Source organism: Orcinus orca, chromosome 11 (genome assembly GCF_937001465.1).
Source record: "Orcinus orca chromosome 11, mOrcOrc1.1, whole genome shotgun sequence".
Classification (NCBI taxonomy): domain Eukaryota; kingdom Metazoa; phylum Chordata; class Mammalia; order Artiodactyla; family Delphinidae; genus Orcinus; species Orcinus orca.
The window spans coordinates 87346814-87363934 of NC_064569.1; the positions used below are offsets into that span (position 1 = coordinate 87346814).

The following is a 17121-nucleotide window of genomic DNA, read 5'->3' on the forward strand; positions in this document are numbered from 1 at the left end:
GGGGGTCAGAAGGGACATCAAAGGGAGGGAGGAGAGTGAAGTCAGGAGATTGCCTCCCTACCTCCCTCCCTATGAGGTCACCCCCCGCTGGCCACGTACCTCCACTGGGCTCTGCTGCCTTCCAGGCCGCCTCTCTCCCTCCAGGTTGTCCTTTCGTCATGAGGTGGATGAGAGCCTGCTGACCCTAACCCCTGGTTGCAGCGGTCACCTTTATGGGTTCTCCTATGCCTATCCACGCCTTTATGACTTGTCCCTTATAAACAAACTCTAGTGTTTTGAGTGGCATCTGTTTCCTGTTGGGACTGCTACAGAGAGCATTTTTACATCAGTCTATAAAGAGGTGTTTTTTTTCTTTTTCACACCTGCATATTGTTCCTCTGTGTTGAGTCAAATTAGTTGTCTTGATGTTTCCAATCTTGTCCTATTACAATGCTGTGATGAATGATGTTTTTAGTACATTCTTTTACATGGTGCAGTTTGTTAGTTTCCTAGGGCTGCAATAACCAAGTACCACAAACTGGGTGGCTGAAAACAACAAACGTATTCCCTCACAGTTCTGGAGGCCACAAGTCTAAAATCAAGTGGTTGTCAGGGTTGGTTCTTTGCAGAGACTTTGAGGGAGGATCTGATCTGTGCCTCTCTCACAGCTTCTCATGGGTGCCGTCTATCCTTGGCTTGTAGCTGCATCACTCCAGTCTCTGCCTCCCATCTTCACATTGATTCCCACTCTGTGTCTTGCTGTCTCCCGAAAGGACACTTGTCACTGGATCTGAGGCCCACCCAGTTAATCCAAGGTTTCATCTCAAGCTCCTTAATTTAAGCATATCCACAAAGCCCCTTTTATCATATAAGGTCAACTTCACGGGTTCCAATTGGACGTATTATGGGGGGGAACAACCCTTCATCCTACTACATAGAGTATATGTGCAGGATAAATTCCTAAAGGGCTGAATTCCTGGCCCCTTTTATCATATAAGGTCAACTTCACGGGTTCCAATTGGACGTATTATGGGGGGGAACAACCCTTCATCCTACTACATAGAGTATATGTGCAGGATAAATTCCTAAAGGGCTGAATTCCTGGTTCAAAGGGTCTGTGACTTAAACTTGTCTCAGTGAGGTTTTAATTTGCATTTATCTTATTACGAATGGAGTTGAATATCTCTTCATGTCTTTAAGAGTGATTTCTATTTCTTTCCCATGAACTCTCTGTTCTTATCCTTTGACTATTTTTCTATTTGGTAGTTGATGTTTTTCTCATTGATTTCTTTTTTTAAATTTTATTTAATTTTTTTATACAGCAGGTTCTTATTAGTTATCCACTTTATACATATTAGTGTATATATGTCAATCCCAATCTCCCAATTCATCACACCACCACCACCACCACTTTCCCCACTTGGTGTCCGTACGTTTCTTCTCTGCATCTGTGTCTCAATTTCTGCCCTGCAGACCAGTTCATCTGTACCATTTTTCTAGGTTCCACATATATGCGTTAATATACGATATTTGTTTTTCTCTTTCTGACTTACTTCACTCTGTATGACAGTCTCTAGATCCATCCACGTCTCTACAAATGACCCAATTTCGTTCTTCTTTATGGCTGAGTAACATTCCATTGTATATATGTACCACAACTTCTTTATCCATTCGTCTGTGGATGGGCATTTAGGTTGCTTCCATGACCTGGCTTTTGTAAACAGTGCTGCAATGAACATTGGGGTACATATGTCATTTTGAATTGTGGTTTTCTCTGGGTATAGGCCCAGTAGTGGAATTGCTGGATCATATGGTAATTCTATTTTTAGTTTTTTAAGGAACCTCCATACTGTTCTCCATAGTGGCCGTATCAATTTACATCCCCACCAACAGTGCAAGAAGTTTCCCATTTCTCCCCACCCTCTCCAGCATTTGTTGTTTGTAGATTTCCTGATGATGCCCATTCTAACTGGTGTGAGGTGATACCTCATTGTGGTTTTGATTTGCATTTCTCTAATAATTAGTGATGTTGAGCAGCTTTTCATGTGCTTCTTGGACATTTGTATATCTTCTTTGGAGAAATATCTATTTAGTTCTTCTCCTCACTTTTGGATTGGGTTGTTTGTTTTTTTCATATTGAGCTGCATGAGCTTTTTATATATATTGGAGATTAATCCTTTGTATGTTGATTCGTGTGCAAATATTTTCTCCCATTATGAGGGTTGGTTTTTTTTTGCTTTTTTTTTTTGTGGAATGCGGGCCTCTCACTGTTGTGGCCTCTCCCATTGTGGAGCACAGGCTCCGGACACGCAGGCTCAGCGGCCATGGATCATGGGCCTAGCCACTCCACGGCACGTGGGATCTTCCCGGACCGGGGCATGAACCCGTGTCCCCTGCATCGGCAGGCGGACTCTCAACCACTGCGCCACAAGGGAAACCCAAGGGTTGTTTTTTTGTCTTGTTTGTAGTTTCCTTAGCTGTGCAAAAACTTTTAAGTTTCATTAGGTCCCATTTGTTTATTTTTGTTTTTATTTCCATTACTCTAGGAGGTGGATCAAAAAAAGATCTTTCTGTGATTTATGTCAAAGAGTGTTTGTTCTTCCTATGTTTTCCTCTCAGAGTTTTATAGTATCCGGTCTTACATTTAGGTCTCTAATCCATTTTGAGTTTATTTTTGTGTATGGTGTTAGGGAGTGTTCTAATTTCATTCTTTTACATGTAGCTGTCCAGTTCTCCCAGCACCACTTACTGAAGAGACTGTCTTTTCTCCATTGTATATCCTTGCCACCTTTGTCATAGATTAATTGACCATAGTTGCATGGGTTTATCTCTGGGCTTTCTATTCTATTCCATTGATCTATATTTCTGGTTTTGTGTCAGTACCATACTGTCTTGATTATGGTAGCTTTGTAGTATAGTCTGAAGTCCGGGAGCCTGATTCCTCCAGCTCCGTTTTCTTCCTTCCAGACTGCTTTGGCTATTTGGGGTCTTTTGTGTCTCCATACAAATTTTAAGATCTTTTGTTCTAGTTCTGTAAAAAATGCCATTGGTAATTTGATAGGGATTACATTGAATCTGTAGATTGCTTTGGTAGTATAGTCATTTTCACAGTATTGCTTCTTCCAATCCGAGAACATGGTATATCTCTCCATCTGTTTGTATCATCTTTAATTTATTTCATCACTGTCCTATAGTTTTCTGCATACAGGCCATCTGTCTCCCTAGGTAGGTTTATTCCTAGGTATTTTATTCTTTTTGTTGCAATGGTAAATGGGAGTGTTTCCTTAATATCTCTTTCAGATTTTTTGTCATTAGTGTATAGGAATGCAAGAGGTTTCTGGGCATTAATTTTGTATCCTGCAACTTTACCAGATTCATTGATTAGCTCTAGTAGTTTTCTGCTGGCATCTTTAGGATTCTCTATGTATAGTATCATGTCATCTGCAAACAGTGACAGTTTTACTTCTTCTTTTCCAATTTGTATTCCTTTTATTTCTTTTTCTTCTCTGATTGCCATGGCTAGGACTTCCAAAACTATGTTGAATAATAGTGGTGAGAGTAGACATCCTTGTCCTGTTACTGATCTTAGAGGAAATGCTTTCAGGTTTTCACCATTGAGAATGACATTTGCTGTGGGTTTGTTGTATATGGCCTTTATTATGTTGAGGTAGGTTCCCTCTACGCACACTTTCTGGAGAGTTTTTATCATAAATGGGTGTTGAATTTTGTCAAAAGCTTTTTCTGCATCTATTGAGATGATCATACGGTTTTTATTCTTCAGTTTATTATTATGGTGTATCACATTGATTGATTTGCGTATATTGAAGAATCCTTGCATCCCTGGGATAAATCCCACTTGACCATGGTGCATGATCCTTTTAAGGTGTTGTTGGATTCGGTTTACTAGTATTTTGTTAAGGATTTTTGCATCAATATTCATGAGTGATATTGGTCTGTAATTTTCCTTTTTTGTAGTATCTTTGTCTGGTTTTGGTATCAGGGTGATGGTGGCCTCATAGAATGAGTTTGGGAGTGTTCCTTCCTCCGCAATTGTTTGGAAGATTTTGAGAAGGATGGGTGTTAGCTCTTCCCTAAATGTTGGATAGAATTCACCTGTGAAGCCATCTGGTCCTGGGCTTTTGTTTGTTGGAAGACTTTTAATCACAGTTTCAATTTCATGCCTTGTGATTGGTCTGTTCGTATTTCCTATTTCTTCCTGGTTCAGTCTTAGAAGATTATACCTTTCTAAGAATTTGTCCATTTCTTCCAGGTTGTCCATTTTATTGCCACAGAGTTGCTTATAGTAGTCTCTCAGGATGCTTTGTATTTCTGCGATGTCTGTTGTAACGTCTCCTATTTCACTTCTAGTTTTAATGATTTGAGTCCTCTCCCTCTTTTTCTTGATGAGTTTGGCTAATGGTTTATCAATTTTATCTTCTCAAAGAACCAGCTTTTAGTTTTATTGATCTTTGCTATTGTTTCTATTTCATTTATTTCTGCTCTGATCTTTATGATTGCTTTCCTTCTACTAACTTTGGGTTTTGTTTTTTTTTCTTTCTCTAGTTCTTTTACGTGTAAGGTTAGATTGTTTATTTGAGATGTTTTTTGTTTCTTAGGTAGGATTGTATTGCTGTAAACTTCCCTCTTAGAACTGCTTTTGCTGCATCCCGTAGGTTTTGGATCGTCGTGTTTTCATTGTCATTTGTCTCTAGGTATTTTTTGATTTCCTCTTTGATTTCTTCAGTGATCTCTTGGTTATTTAGTAACGTATTGTGTAGCCTCCATGTGTTTATGTTTTTTACATTTTTTTCCCTGTGATTGATTTCTAATCTCATAGCATTGTGGTCAGAAAAGATGCTTGATATGATTTCAGTTTTCTTAAATTTACTGAGGCTTGATTTGTGACCCAAGGTGTGATCTATCCTGGAGAATGTTCAGTGCACACTTGAGAAGAAAGTGTAATCTGCTGTTTTTGAATGGAATGTCCTATAAATATCAATTAAATCTATCTGGTCTGTTGTGTCATTTAAAGTTTGTGTTTTGTTATTAATTTTCTGTTTGGATGATCTGTCCATTGGTGTAAGTGAGGTGTTAAAGTCCCCCACTATTATTGTGTTACTGTCGATTTCCTCTTTTACAGCTGTTAGCAGTTGCCTTATGTATTGAGGTGCTCCTATGTTGGGTGTATATATAATTGTTATATCTTCTTCTTGGATTGATCCCTTGATCATTATGTAGTGTCCTTCCTTGTCTCTTGTAACATTCTTTATTTTAAAGTCTATTTTATCTGATATGAGTATTGCTACTCCAGCTTTCTTTTGATTTCCATTTGCATGGAATATCTTTTTCCATCCCCTCACTTTCAGTCTGTATGTGTCCCTATGCCTGAAGTGGGTCTCTTGTAGACAGCATATATATGGGTCTTGTTTTTGTATCCATTCAGCAAGCCTGTGTCTCTTGGTTGGAGCATTTAATCCATTCACATTTAAGGTAATTATCGATATGTATGTTCCTCTGACCATTTTCTTAATTGTTCTGTTTTTGTTTTTGTAGGTCCTTTTCTTCTCTTGTGTTTCCCACTTAGAGAAGTTCCTTTAGCATTTGTTGTAGAGCTGGTTTGCTGGTGCTGAATTCTCTTAGCTTTTGCTTGTCTGTAAAGCTTTTGATTTCTCCATCGAATCTGAATGAGATGCCTGCCGGGTAGAGTAATCTTGGTTGTAGTTTCTTCTCTTTCATCACTTTAAGTATGTCATGCCACTCCCTTCTGGCTTGTAGAGTTTCTGCTGAGAAATCAGCTGTTAACTTTATGGGAGTTCCCTTGTATGTTATTTGTCATTTTTCCCTTGCTGCTTTCAAGAATTTTTCTTTGTCTTTAATTTTTGTCAATTTGATTACTATGTGTCTTGGCATGTTTCTCCTTGGGTTTATCCTGTATGGGACTCTCTGGGCTTCCTGGACTTGGGTGGCTATTTCCTTTCCCATATTAAGGAAGTTTTCGACTATAATCTCTTCAAATATTTTATTGGGTTCTTTCTCTCTCTCTTCTCCTTCTGGGACCCCTATAATGCAAATGTTATTGCGTTTAATGTTGTCCCAGAGGTCTCTTAGGCTGTCTTCATTTCTTGTCTTTTTTTTTTCTTTATTCTGTTCTGCAGCAGTGAATTCCACCATTCTGTCTTCCAAGTCACTTATCCGTTCTTCTGCCTCAGTTATTCTGCTATTGATTCCTTCTAGTGTAGTTTTCATTTCACTTATTGGATTGTTCATCTCTGTTTGTTTGTTCTTTAATTCTTCTAGGTCTTTGTTAAACTTTTATTGCATCTTCTCGATCTCTGCCTCCATTGTTTTTCCGAGGTCCTGGATCATCTTCACTCTCATTATTCTGAATTCTTTTTCTGGAAGGTTGCCTACCTCCACTTCATTTAGTTGTTTTTCTGGGGTTTTATCTTGTTCCTTCATCTGGTACATAGCCCTTGCCTTTTCATCTTGTCTTTCTGTGAATGTGGTTTTTGTTCCACAGGCTGTAGGATTGTAGTTCTTCTTGCTTCTGCTGTCTGCCCTCTGGTATATGAGGCTATCTCATTGATTTTTAAGAGCTCTTTATTTTTTAGAAATATTAACCATTTATCTGTAATAAGAGTTGCAAATCTTTTCTCATTTTGTTCCTTTGTTTTTGCCATACAGAAAATATATTTGTGTAGTTGAATTTATCAGTCCTTGTTTTTATGGCTTCTGGATTTTGTTTCATTGTTTTAGAAGTCTTTCCCACTCCGGTTACAAAATAATTTTCCCTTGGTTTATGCTACAAACTTTATGCTTTGATTCTGTACTTTTGAACTTTTATACAATTTGGAATTCATCCTTGTGTAAGATGTAAAGTATGGCTTCATTTTTTCCCCAACAGCTCTCCCTATCCCCATACATATGTTAACTATTCCATTTTTTCGTCACAGATTTGAGGTGCCTCCTATTTAATGTAGTAAATATTATATATATTGGTGCTATTTCTAGACTTGCTAGGCTATACCATAGATATTTGTATATATTCATGTTCCAGGGTCACACTGTCTTTAAGTTTTGCGCTTTTAAACATATTTTAATATTTGATAGGCTAGCTCCTCATACTTACTTCTGTTTGTAGAATTTTCCTATTATTGTCTCTTATTTTTCCATATTAACTACTTTAGCGTCAGTTTGTCTATTTAAGTATTTATATACATATAAAAATCTATATATAAATGTATGTATGTTCATTGGGATTACATTACACTTATAGATTAATTTAGGGAGAATTATATCTTTATGGTATTGAGAATTTCTAGAAAAGAACACTGTTTGCCTTGCCATTTATTCTGGTCTTAAATTTTGTGGCCTTCAGGAATGTTGTAAATATTTTTTCATATAAATCATATATATTTTTAAAATTAAATTCATTCTTACTTTTTTTTGTTGCTATTGTAAATTCAGTCTTTTCTTCCATATCTCTTGACTGGTGGTTGTTTATATATATGAAAGCTATTGGTTTCTGTCTGTTCTCTTTGGACCTGACTGTTTTAAATTTAACTATCTTAATGTTGTATTCCTTTTGGGGGCTTCTCTTAAATTTTCCAGGTTTAGAATTATATTATCTAAAAATGTCTTTCTAATTTATTTATCTTATCTAATTATGTTGGCTTATTCCTCAAGAACATGTTAAAAGCTCTTGACTTTAATGAGAATGCATCTATTGTTTCTCAGTTAAACATGATGCTGGCTTTGGATTAAGAATGCGATATTCTATCATGCTAAGGATTATCTGTATTTTCTTATTTCATTAAACTTTTGATGAAGAATGGTTGTTGCATATTATCCAATGCTTTCCATCATCTATAGAAGTGATCATATTACCCATATCCTAATATTGAACCATTCTTGAATTCCTAGAATATACCCACTTACTCATAGTCTATTATTTTCTTTAATGTGTTTCAGGATTTTATTTTCTATTTTATTTAGGATTTCTGCATCAGGAGTCAGAAGTGAGATTGGCTTGCACTTTTCTTTTTTGTTGAATCTTTGTCAGTTGTTGGTATCAACGTTATTTTTGCTTCATAAAAGGAATCTGGAAGGTTCCCTCTGCCCCTACTTTTTTCCCTAAGGTCTGAAACAGTTTAAATAGCATTGAAATTATTTGCTCTTGAAGATTACACAGAATTAACTTCTCTTTGAAGGCATCTGGGCCAAGTGTTTTGCAGGAGTAAATCTTTGAAATTTTTCTTCTTTTTTTCCTATAGTAATTGGTCAGTTTAGGTTTTCTATCTTCTCTGAGGTAAGTTTTGGTAAATTATATTTTCCTAGAAAATTATCAATTTCTTCCAGATCTTTAAATTTACCTGCTTAGGGTTGAACAAAGTGGGTTTGTAGATTCATTGAGTTCCCTTTGTGTCTGTGATTATTTCTGTTTTACTGCATTTTTGTTTGCATAGTTGTGTTTTCTGCCATTTCTTTGTGAATAGGTTACCTAATTTGTTTAATTTTTTTCAAGGAAAAAGCTCTTGGATGTATTTATTGGTATTATTTCTTTTTCTCTCACATATTAATTTCTACCTTTATTTAATTAATTTATATTTTAATAAATTTATATATTTATTTTGGCTGCATGGGGTCTTTGTTGCTGCGTGCAGCCTTTCTCTAGTTGCAGTGAGCGTGGGCTACTATTCGTTGCAGTGCGCAGGCTTCTCATTGTAGTGGCTTCTCTTGTTGCGGAGCATGGGCTTCAGGCACGGGGCCTCAGTAGTTGCGGCATGCAGGCTCAGTAGTTGTGGCTCACGGGCTCTAGAGTGCAGCCTCAGTAGTTGTGGTGCATGGGCTTAGTTGCTCCGCGGCATGTGGAGTCTTCCTGGACCAGGGATCAAACCCGTGTCCCCTGCATTGGCAGGCGGATTCTCAACCACTGTGCCACCAGGGAAGCCCTGCCTTTATTTTTTTAACTCCTTTTCCTTTCTTAAGTTTACTCTGTTACTCATTTATTCAACATGTATTTATTGAGTGTCTCCTATGTGTCTGACTCAGATCTAGGAAGTTGGGTTATATCAGTGACCAAAAAAATTGACCAAAAAATAGATGTTTGATGTATTTACTTTCTTTTTCTTTCTGAATTTTTTTGCTTTTTTTTTTTTTTTTTTGGCTATATTGGGTCTTCGTTGCTGTGCACGGGCTTTCTCTAGTTGCGGCGAGCTGGGGCTACTCTTCATTGTGGTGCACAGGCTTCTCATCATGGTGGCTTCTCTTGAGGAGCACAGGCTCTAGGTGCGTGGGCTTCAGTAGTTGTAGCACACAGGCTCAGTAGTTGCAGCACGTGGGCTCAGTAGTTGTGGCTCACTGGCTTAATTGCTCCGCAGCTGTGGGATCTTCCTAGACCAGGGCTTGAACCCATGTCCCCTGCATTGGCAGGCGGATTCCTAACCACTGCACCACCAAGGAAGTCTGGCAGGTGGATTCTTAACCACAGCATCCCCAGGGAAGTCCCTATGTACTTTCTTTTAGTTTTGGTTAGTAACATAAGTATTTCAGGCTCGGCTTTTTCCTTTGAGCACTATTTTAGCTTTATCTCATAGGTTTTTTGGGTTTTTTTGTTTGTTTGTTTGTTTTTGTTTGTTTTGCGTTATGCGGGCCTCTCACTGTTGTGGCCTCTCCCGTTGCGGAGCACAGGCTCTGGACGCACAGGCTCAGCGGCCATGGCTCACAGGCCCAGCCGCTCTGCGGCATGTGGGACCTTCCCAGACCGGGACACGAACCCGTGTCCCCTGCATCAGCAGGCAGACTCTCAACCACTGCGCCACCAGGGAAGCCCTATCTCATAGGTTTTGATATGTAATATTTTAATACTGTTATTTTCTAGATATTTTGCAACATTGATTTGGAGTTCCTTCTTGTCCTAAGAATTTAAATAGAGCATTTAAAAATATCCAGTTGTTTGGAGTTATTATTTCCTGGTTATGTTATTCATTTTAACTTTACTGCTTTGTGATTAGACTGTTTTCTGAACTATTTCTTCTTTTGAGACTATGCTTAGATTTTGTTGTCTAATATATGGTCAGTTTTGTTACATCTGAAGAAGCATTCTGTATCTTCATACAGACTTTTTGACATATATGTATTCGGACCAAATTTATTGTTATTTAGTTCTTGTGTTGTCTTAGTGTTTGTCCACTTAGACTGTTATGGACTGAGAAAGGTTAGTAAGTTAAAGACTGATTTCTAATGTGTGCCAACCTATTTCACCTTGTATTTCCTATTATTTTGTTTTTGAATGTTAGTGCTTTGATATTTCTAATTGCTTCGTCTTCAGTGTGAGTTGTAATGCCTTCCTTATGAATTACAACATCTTCATTGTAAATTGTACTCTTAGCATTATAAAGTCTCATTTAATTTTTTTTGGCCCAGAATTCAATTTGTCTGGTATTGAAATCATGACCTCTATTTTCTTTTTGTTTTCATCTGAGGGAATACATTTGCCCACTCTTTTATTTTTAACCTTTATAACTCACTTGTATACAGAACCATTAGAATTTGTTTTATTATCCAATCTGATTTTTCTCTTATAAGGTAAGTCCAGCCCATATACATTTATTGATACAACAGATACTTTTGTTCTTAGTTCTGTCAGTTTATTTTATATTATTATTTATATTTTATAGCTTTTAATTTAATTTTATTTTTTAAATTCAAGTTTATTGAAGTATACCTTATATTCATTAACATTCATCATTTTTAGTGTATACAACAAAATACAAAATAGTTTCATCACTTCAAAAACTTCGCTTATTTTGTCAGTGCCTCTCCCCACTGGCAGCCCCTGGCAATCACTCATTTATTTTCTGTGCTTATACTTTCACCTTTTCCAGAATCTTATATAAATGGAATCACATGGTAAGTAGCCTTTTGAGTATGACTCACTTCACTTAGCATAATCCATGTTGTTGTGTGTAACAGTAATTTGTTCTTTTTTTAAATTGAAGTATAGTTGATTTACAATGTTGTGTTAATTTCTGCTGTACAGCAAAGTGACTCAGTTATACACATATATACATTCTTTTTTTATATTCTTTTCCATTATGGTTTATCCCAGGATATCGAGTATAGTTCCCTGTGCTATACAGTAGGACCTTGTTGTTTATCCATTCTATATGTAATAGTTTGCATCTACTAAGTCCAAACTCCAGTCCATCCCTCTCCTACTCCTCCTCTCCCTTGGCAACTTCTATGTCTGTGAATCTGTTTCTGTTTTGTAGGTAGGTTCATTTGTACCATATTTCAGATTCCACATATACATGATATCATATGGCATTTGTCTTTGTCTGGCTTAATTCACTTAGTATGATAATCTCTAGTTGCATCCATTTTGCTGCAAATGGTATTATTTCAATCTTTTTTTATGGCTGAGTAGTATTCCATTGTGCATATGTACCACATCTTCTTTATCCATTCATCTGTCAATGGACATGTAGGTTGTTTCCATGTCTTGGCTATTGTAAATAGTGCTGCTGTGAACATAGGGGTGCATATATCTTTGCCAATTATAGTTTTGTCTGAATATATGCCCAGGAGTGGGATTGCTGGATCATACGGTAATTCTATTTTTAGTTTTCTGAGGAAACTCCATACTGTTTTCCGTAGTGGCTGCACCAATTTACATTCTCATCAACAGTGTAGGAGGGTTCCCTTTTCTCCACACCTTATCCAGCATTTGTTATCTGTAGGCTTTTTAATGATGGCCATTCTGACTGGTGTGAGGTGGTACCTCACTGTAGTTTTGATTTGAATTTCTCTAATAATTAGCGATGTTGAGCATCTTTTCATGTGCCTATTTGGCCATCTGTATGTCTTCTTTGGAGAAATGTCTGTTTAGGTCTTCTGCCCATTTTTTGATTGGGTTGTTTGTTTTTTTGTTGTTGTTGAGCTATATGAGCTGTTTGTATGTTTTGGAAATCAAGCCCTGTTGGTTGCATCGTTTGCAAATATTTTCTCCCATTCCATAGGTTGTCTTTTCATTTTCTTTATGGTTTCCTTTGCTGTGCAAAAGCTTTTAAGTTTAATTGGGTCCCATTTACTTATTTTTGCTTTTGTTTCCATTACTCTAGGAGACAGATCAAAAGAAATGTTTTGCCATTTATGTCACAGAGTGTTCTGCCTATGTTTTTGTAGTAGTTTTATAGTATCTGTCTTACATTTAGGTCTTTAATCCATTTTGAGTTTATTTTTGTATATGGTGTTAGAGAATGTTCTAATTTCATTACATGTAGCTATCCAGTTTTCCCAGCACCACTTACTGAAGAGACCATCTTTTCTCCAATGTATATTCTTGCCTCCTTTGTTGTAGATTAATTGATCATAAGTGCATAGGTTTATTTCTGGCTTTCTATCCTGTTCTGTTGAACTATGTGTCTGTTTTTGTACCAGTACCATACTGTTTTGATTACTGTAGCTTTGTAGTATAGTCTGAAATCTGGAAGGGTTACACCTCTAGCTTTTTTCTTTTTTCTCAGGTTTACTTTGACAATTCTGGATCTTTTTCAGTTCCATATAAACTTTAGGATTATTTGTTCTAGTTCTGTGAAAAATGTCATGGGTATTTTGATAGGAATTGCATTGAATCTGTAGATTACCTTGGGTAGTATGGCCATGTTAACATTATTAATTCTTCCAGTCCAAGAACACAGTAAATCTTTCCATCTCTTTGTGTCATCTTCAATTTCTTTCATCAGCATCTTATAGTTTTCAGAGTACAGGTTTTTTGCCTCCTTAGGTAGATTTATTCCTAGGTATTTTATTCTTTTTGTTGTGATGGTAAATGGGATTGTTTTCTTTATTTCTCTTCATGCTATTTTGTTGTTAGTGTATAGGAATGCAAGAGACTTCTGTGCATTAATTTTGTATCCTGCAACTTTACCAAATTCATTGATGACCTCTAGGAGTTTTCTGGTGTTGTCTTTAGGATTTTCTATGTATAGTATCATGTCATCTGCAAAATGACAGTTTTACTCTTCCTTTTCAATTTGGATTCCTTTTATTTCTTTTCCTTGTATGATTGCTGTGGCTAGGACTTCCAAAACTGTGTTGAATAGAAGTGGCAAGAATGGGCATCCTTGTCTTGTTCCTGATCTTAGAGGAAATGCTTTCAGCTTTTCACCATTGAGTATGATATTAGCTATGGGTTTGTCATATATGACCTTTATTATGTTGAGGTATGTACCCTCTATGCCCACCTTCCAGAGACTTTTTATCATAAATGGATGTTGCAGAATTCTTTATATATTCTGGGTACAAGTTCTTTTCCAGAGTTGTGTTTTGAAACTATTTTCTTTCAATTTTTGCTTGGCTTTTCATGTTATACACAATTATCACTTGAGGAGCAGAATTTTCAACTTTTGGTGAAGTCCAATTTATCAATATTTTATGATGTGGATTTTGTTTTTGGTGTTATATCTAATAATCATTTGCCAAGAAAGGTCACAGTTTTTTCCTAGATTATGTTCTAGATGTTTTAGGTTTTACAATTTTTACATTTTATAATTTTTTAGACTTTACATTCGTTCATTTTGAGTTTTCCATATGGTGTAAGGTGTAGGGATAAAGGTTCATTTCTGCTTTTTGCAGATGAAAGTCCAAATATTCTAGCACCAATTGTTAAAAAGACTTAACTTTTATTTATTGAATTACATTGAAGTTTTGTGGGAACTTACTTGGCCGTGTGTGTGTGTGTGTGTGTGTGTGTGTGTGTGTGTGTATTTCTGGACTCTCAATTCTGTTCCTTTCCTTTATATGTCCTCCTTTCACCAATATCACACTGTTCTGATGACTGTGGCTTTGTAGTAAGTCTTAAAGTCAGTTAGAATGGGTGCTCCAACTTTGTTCTTCTTTTTCAAAACTGTTCCTTTGCTTCTGCATATTAAGTTCAAAGAATCTGCAAAAAGTTCTGTGAAATTTTGTTTAGGATTATATTGAATCTATAGATAAATTTTGAAAGAATTGACATCCTAACTATATTGTGTCTTCCAATCCATGAATGTGGTATATCTCTCCATCTGTTTAGGTCCTCTTTAATATTCTTCATTGGTGTTTCATAGTTTTGGAGTTTTTAGCAAATAGATTTTGTACATATCTTGCTAGGTTTATATCTAATTATTTTGTGGGTTTTGGTGCTATTGTAAATGCTACTATTTTTTATGTTCAGTTTCCAGTTGTTCATTGATAGTTGAAGAAAAATGATTGATTTTTGTTTGTTGATCTTGTATGAGATCCTATTAAACTCACTGACTAATAGCTTTTTTGTAGATTCTTTGGGATTTTCTATGAGTATAATCATGTACTCTAGGAATAAAGACACTTTTATGTCTTGATTTGCAATATGTATACTCTTTTCTCCCCCTGTCTTATTGCACCTCTCAAATGATGTCCCCATTTAAGTAGGGGTGGCATTTTTGCATTTTCCCTGATCCTAAGGAAAAGCATTCAGTATTCATTATAAAAATGATGCTAGCCATAGGTTTTTTTTATGGATGCACTTTATCAGGTTGGAGAAATTCCTTTCCATTTCTAGTTTGTTGAGAATTTTTATCATGAAAAGATTTTGAATTTTGTTAAAAGCTTTTTTGTACCAAGATCATCATATGGTTTTTCTTCTTTAGTTTGTTAATAAGGTGGGTTACATTGTTTGACTTTCAAATATTGAAACAGGCCTTCATCCCCAGGGTAAACTCACTTGGTCATGATAGTTTCATACATATGTATAATTGCTACAACTGAATGGCTAATATTTTGTTGAGGATTTACATTCATGAGAGTTATTGATCTTTAGTTTTATTTTCTTTTAGTGTCTTCTGGTTTAGGTATCAGGGTAATCCTGGCCTCATAAAATGAGTCCCTCTCTTCCTTTTTCTGTAAGAGTTTGTATAGAATTTTATCTAAAATTTTAAATCCATGAGCTTAAACGTGTTCATAGTATTTCCTTATTATCCTTTGAATATCTGTAGGATCTGTAGTGATGTCCCTTTTTTCATTCCTGATGTGGGTAGTTTATATCATGTTTTCTTTTTCTTGGTCAGTGTCCCGAGAGGTTTATCAATGTTATTAATCTTCTCTAAAAGCCATCATTTAGTTTCTCTGATTTCTTTGGTTTCTTACTGTTTTTCTGTTTTCAATATTATCAATATATGCTTTTATCTTTTGTTCTTGCTTTGAGTTTAATATACTCTTCTTTTTTAATTTTCTTTAAGTGGAAGCTTAGGTCATTGATTATAAATCTTTCTACTTTCCTAATAAAGCATTTAATGCTATAAATTTTCCTCTAATCACTGCTTAGCTGCATCCCACAAATTTTGATGTTATGTTTTCATTTTAATTCAATTAAAATATTTTCCCTTGTGACTTTCTTTTTGACTCATGTTATTTAGAAGTGAGTTGTTTAATTTCCAAATATTTCAGGATTTTCGACATATCTTTCTGTTATTTCTAGTTTAATTTTCTTATAGTCAGGTTACATATGTTGTATTGTATCAGTTCTTTCACATTTTTTTGAGACTTGTCTGGTGGCCCAGAATATGTTGGTGAATATTCCATGTGTACTTGAAAAGACTGTATATTCTGCTCTCATATGGTGGAATGTTCTATAAATGTCAATTAGGTCAAGTTTATTGTTAGCATTTTTTATGTTTTCTATGCCCTTGTTGATTTTCTGTCCATTTGTTCTATTGTTTACCAAGAGAGGAATATAGATGTCTCTAACAATAATTGTGGATTTGTCTATTTCTTTTTTTACTTCTATCAGTTTTTGCTTCGTGTATTTTGAAGCTCTATTAAGTACATACACATTAGGATTGTTGTGACTTCTTGATGAATTGCCTGCTTTTCATAATGTAAAACCTTTCTTTATCACTGGTAATATTTCTTGTTCAGAAGTTTACTTTGATTAGTAAGATAGCTACTCCAGCTTTTTTTTTTTTTTTTTTTTGGCGGTACACGGGCCTCTCACTGTTGTGGCTCCTCCCACCACGGAGCATAGGCTCTGGATGTGCAGGCTCAGCGGCCATGGCTCACGGGCCCAGCTGCTGTGCGGCATGTGGGATCCTCCCGGACCGGGGCACGAACCCGCGTCCCCTGCATTGGCAGGTGGACTCTCAACCTCTGCGCCACCAGGGAAGCCCCTCCAGCTTTTTTTTTTTATTAGTGTTTGCATGGTATATCTTTTTTCCACTCCGTTACTCTATGTCTTCATACTTAAAGTAGATTTCATATTCTCAACATATAATGAGGTGTTGCTTTTTTATCCAATATGACAGTTTCTAATTTTTAGTTGCTATGTCTAGACCTTTATATTTAATGTAATTAATTTACATGGTTGGATTAAAATCTTCTATCTTGCTAGTTGTTTTCTGTTAGTTCCTTCAGCTTTTGTTTCTTTTTTTCCTCCTTTTGTGCCCGGTTTATAGGAAGCACACAGGATAAATGAACAGTTAAGTGTCACTACAAGGAAGAAATCAACCAAATCAGAATGTGGGGCATTCCATGGAACAAATAACATGATGTTGCCAATAAACCAATGGCATGAAATAGAATTTTTTTTAAAGGCTTAAGAAATAGAACAAGGCAATTATATCTTTTATGCAATGTGTGGAACTTGTTTGGATCCTGATTCAGACAAACTAGAAGATGTCTTTGAGAGGAATAGAGAAATTTGAGTACAGACCGAGCATTAGATAATATGAAGGAACTACTATTCATTCTGTTGGGTATAACAATGGCATGGTGGTTTTAAGTGTTTGTGCATGTATGTACATATATAAATACATATTTAAAACTTGTCAGTTAGAAATGCATAACATCTTGAATTCACTTAAAACACTCTAGAAAAGAAAAAGAAGCATGTGATAAATTAAACTGGCAAAATGTTGCTAATTATTGATGCTGGGTCATGGGTATTTGAAGGTTTGAAGTTTTTCTTAATAAAAATGTTAAAAACAAAACTCAACAAAGTAGAGTGCACACTGAAATAGAGACCACAGAAAAGAACCAGGTCTGATGGGGAAATGATGAATTCTGTTTGGACATGTTTAGTTCGATGGACCTTTTGGGGCTTTGAAATGGACGTGTCCTGCATGCAGT

The 17121-nt window shown here is 36.0% G+C and overlaps 1 protein-coding gene across 4 annotated transcripts in view; it reads left to right on the top strand.

Moving 5' to 3' along the window:
- The window catches only part of RFX4 (regulatory factor X4), a 166013-nt gene that overhangs the window by 100566 nt on the left and 48326 nt on the right, over positions 1-17121 (top strand). The gene's annotated exons all lie outside the window — the stretch shown is intronic.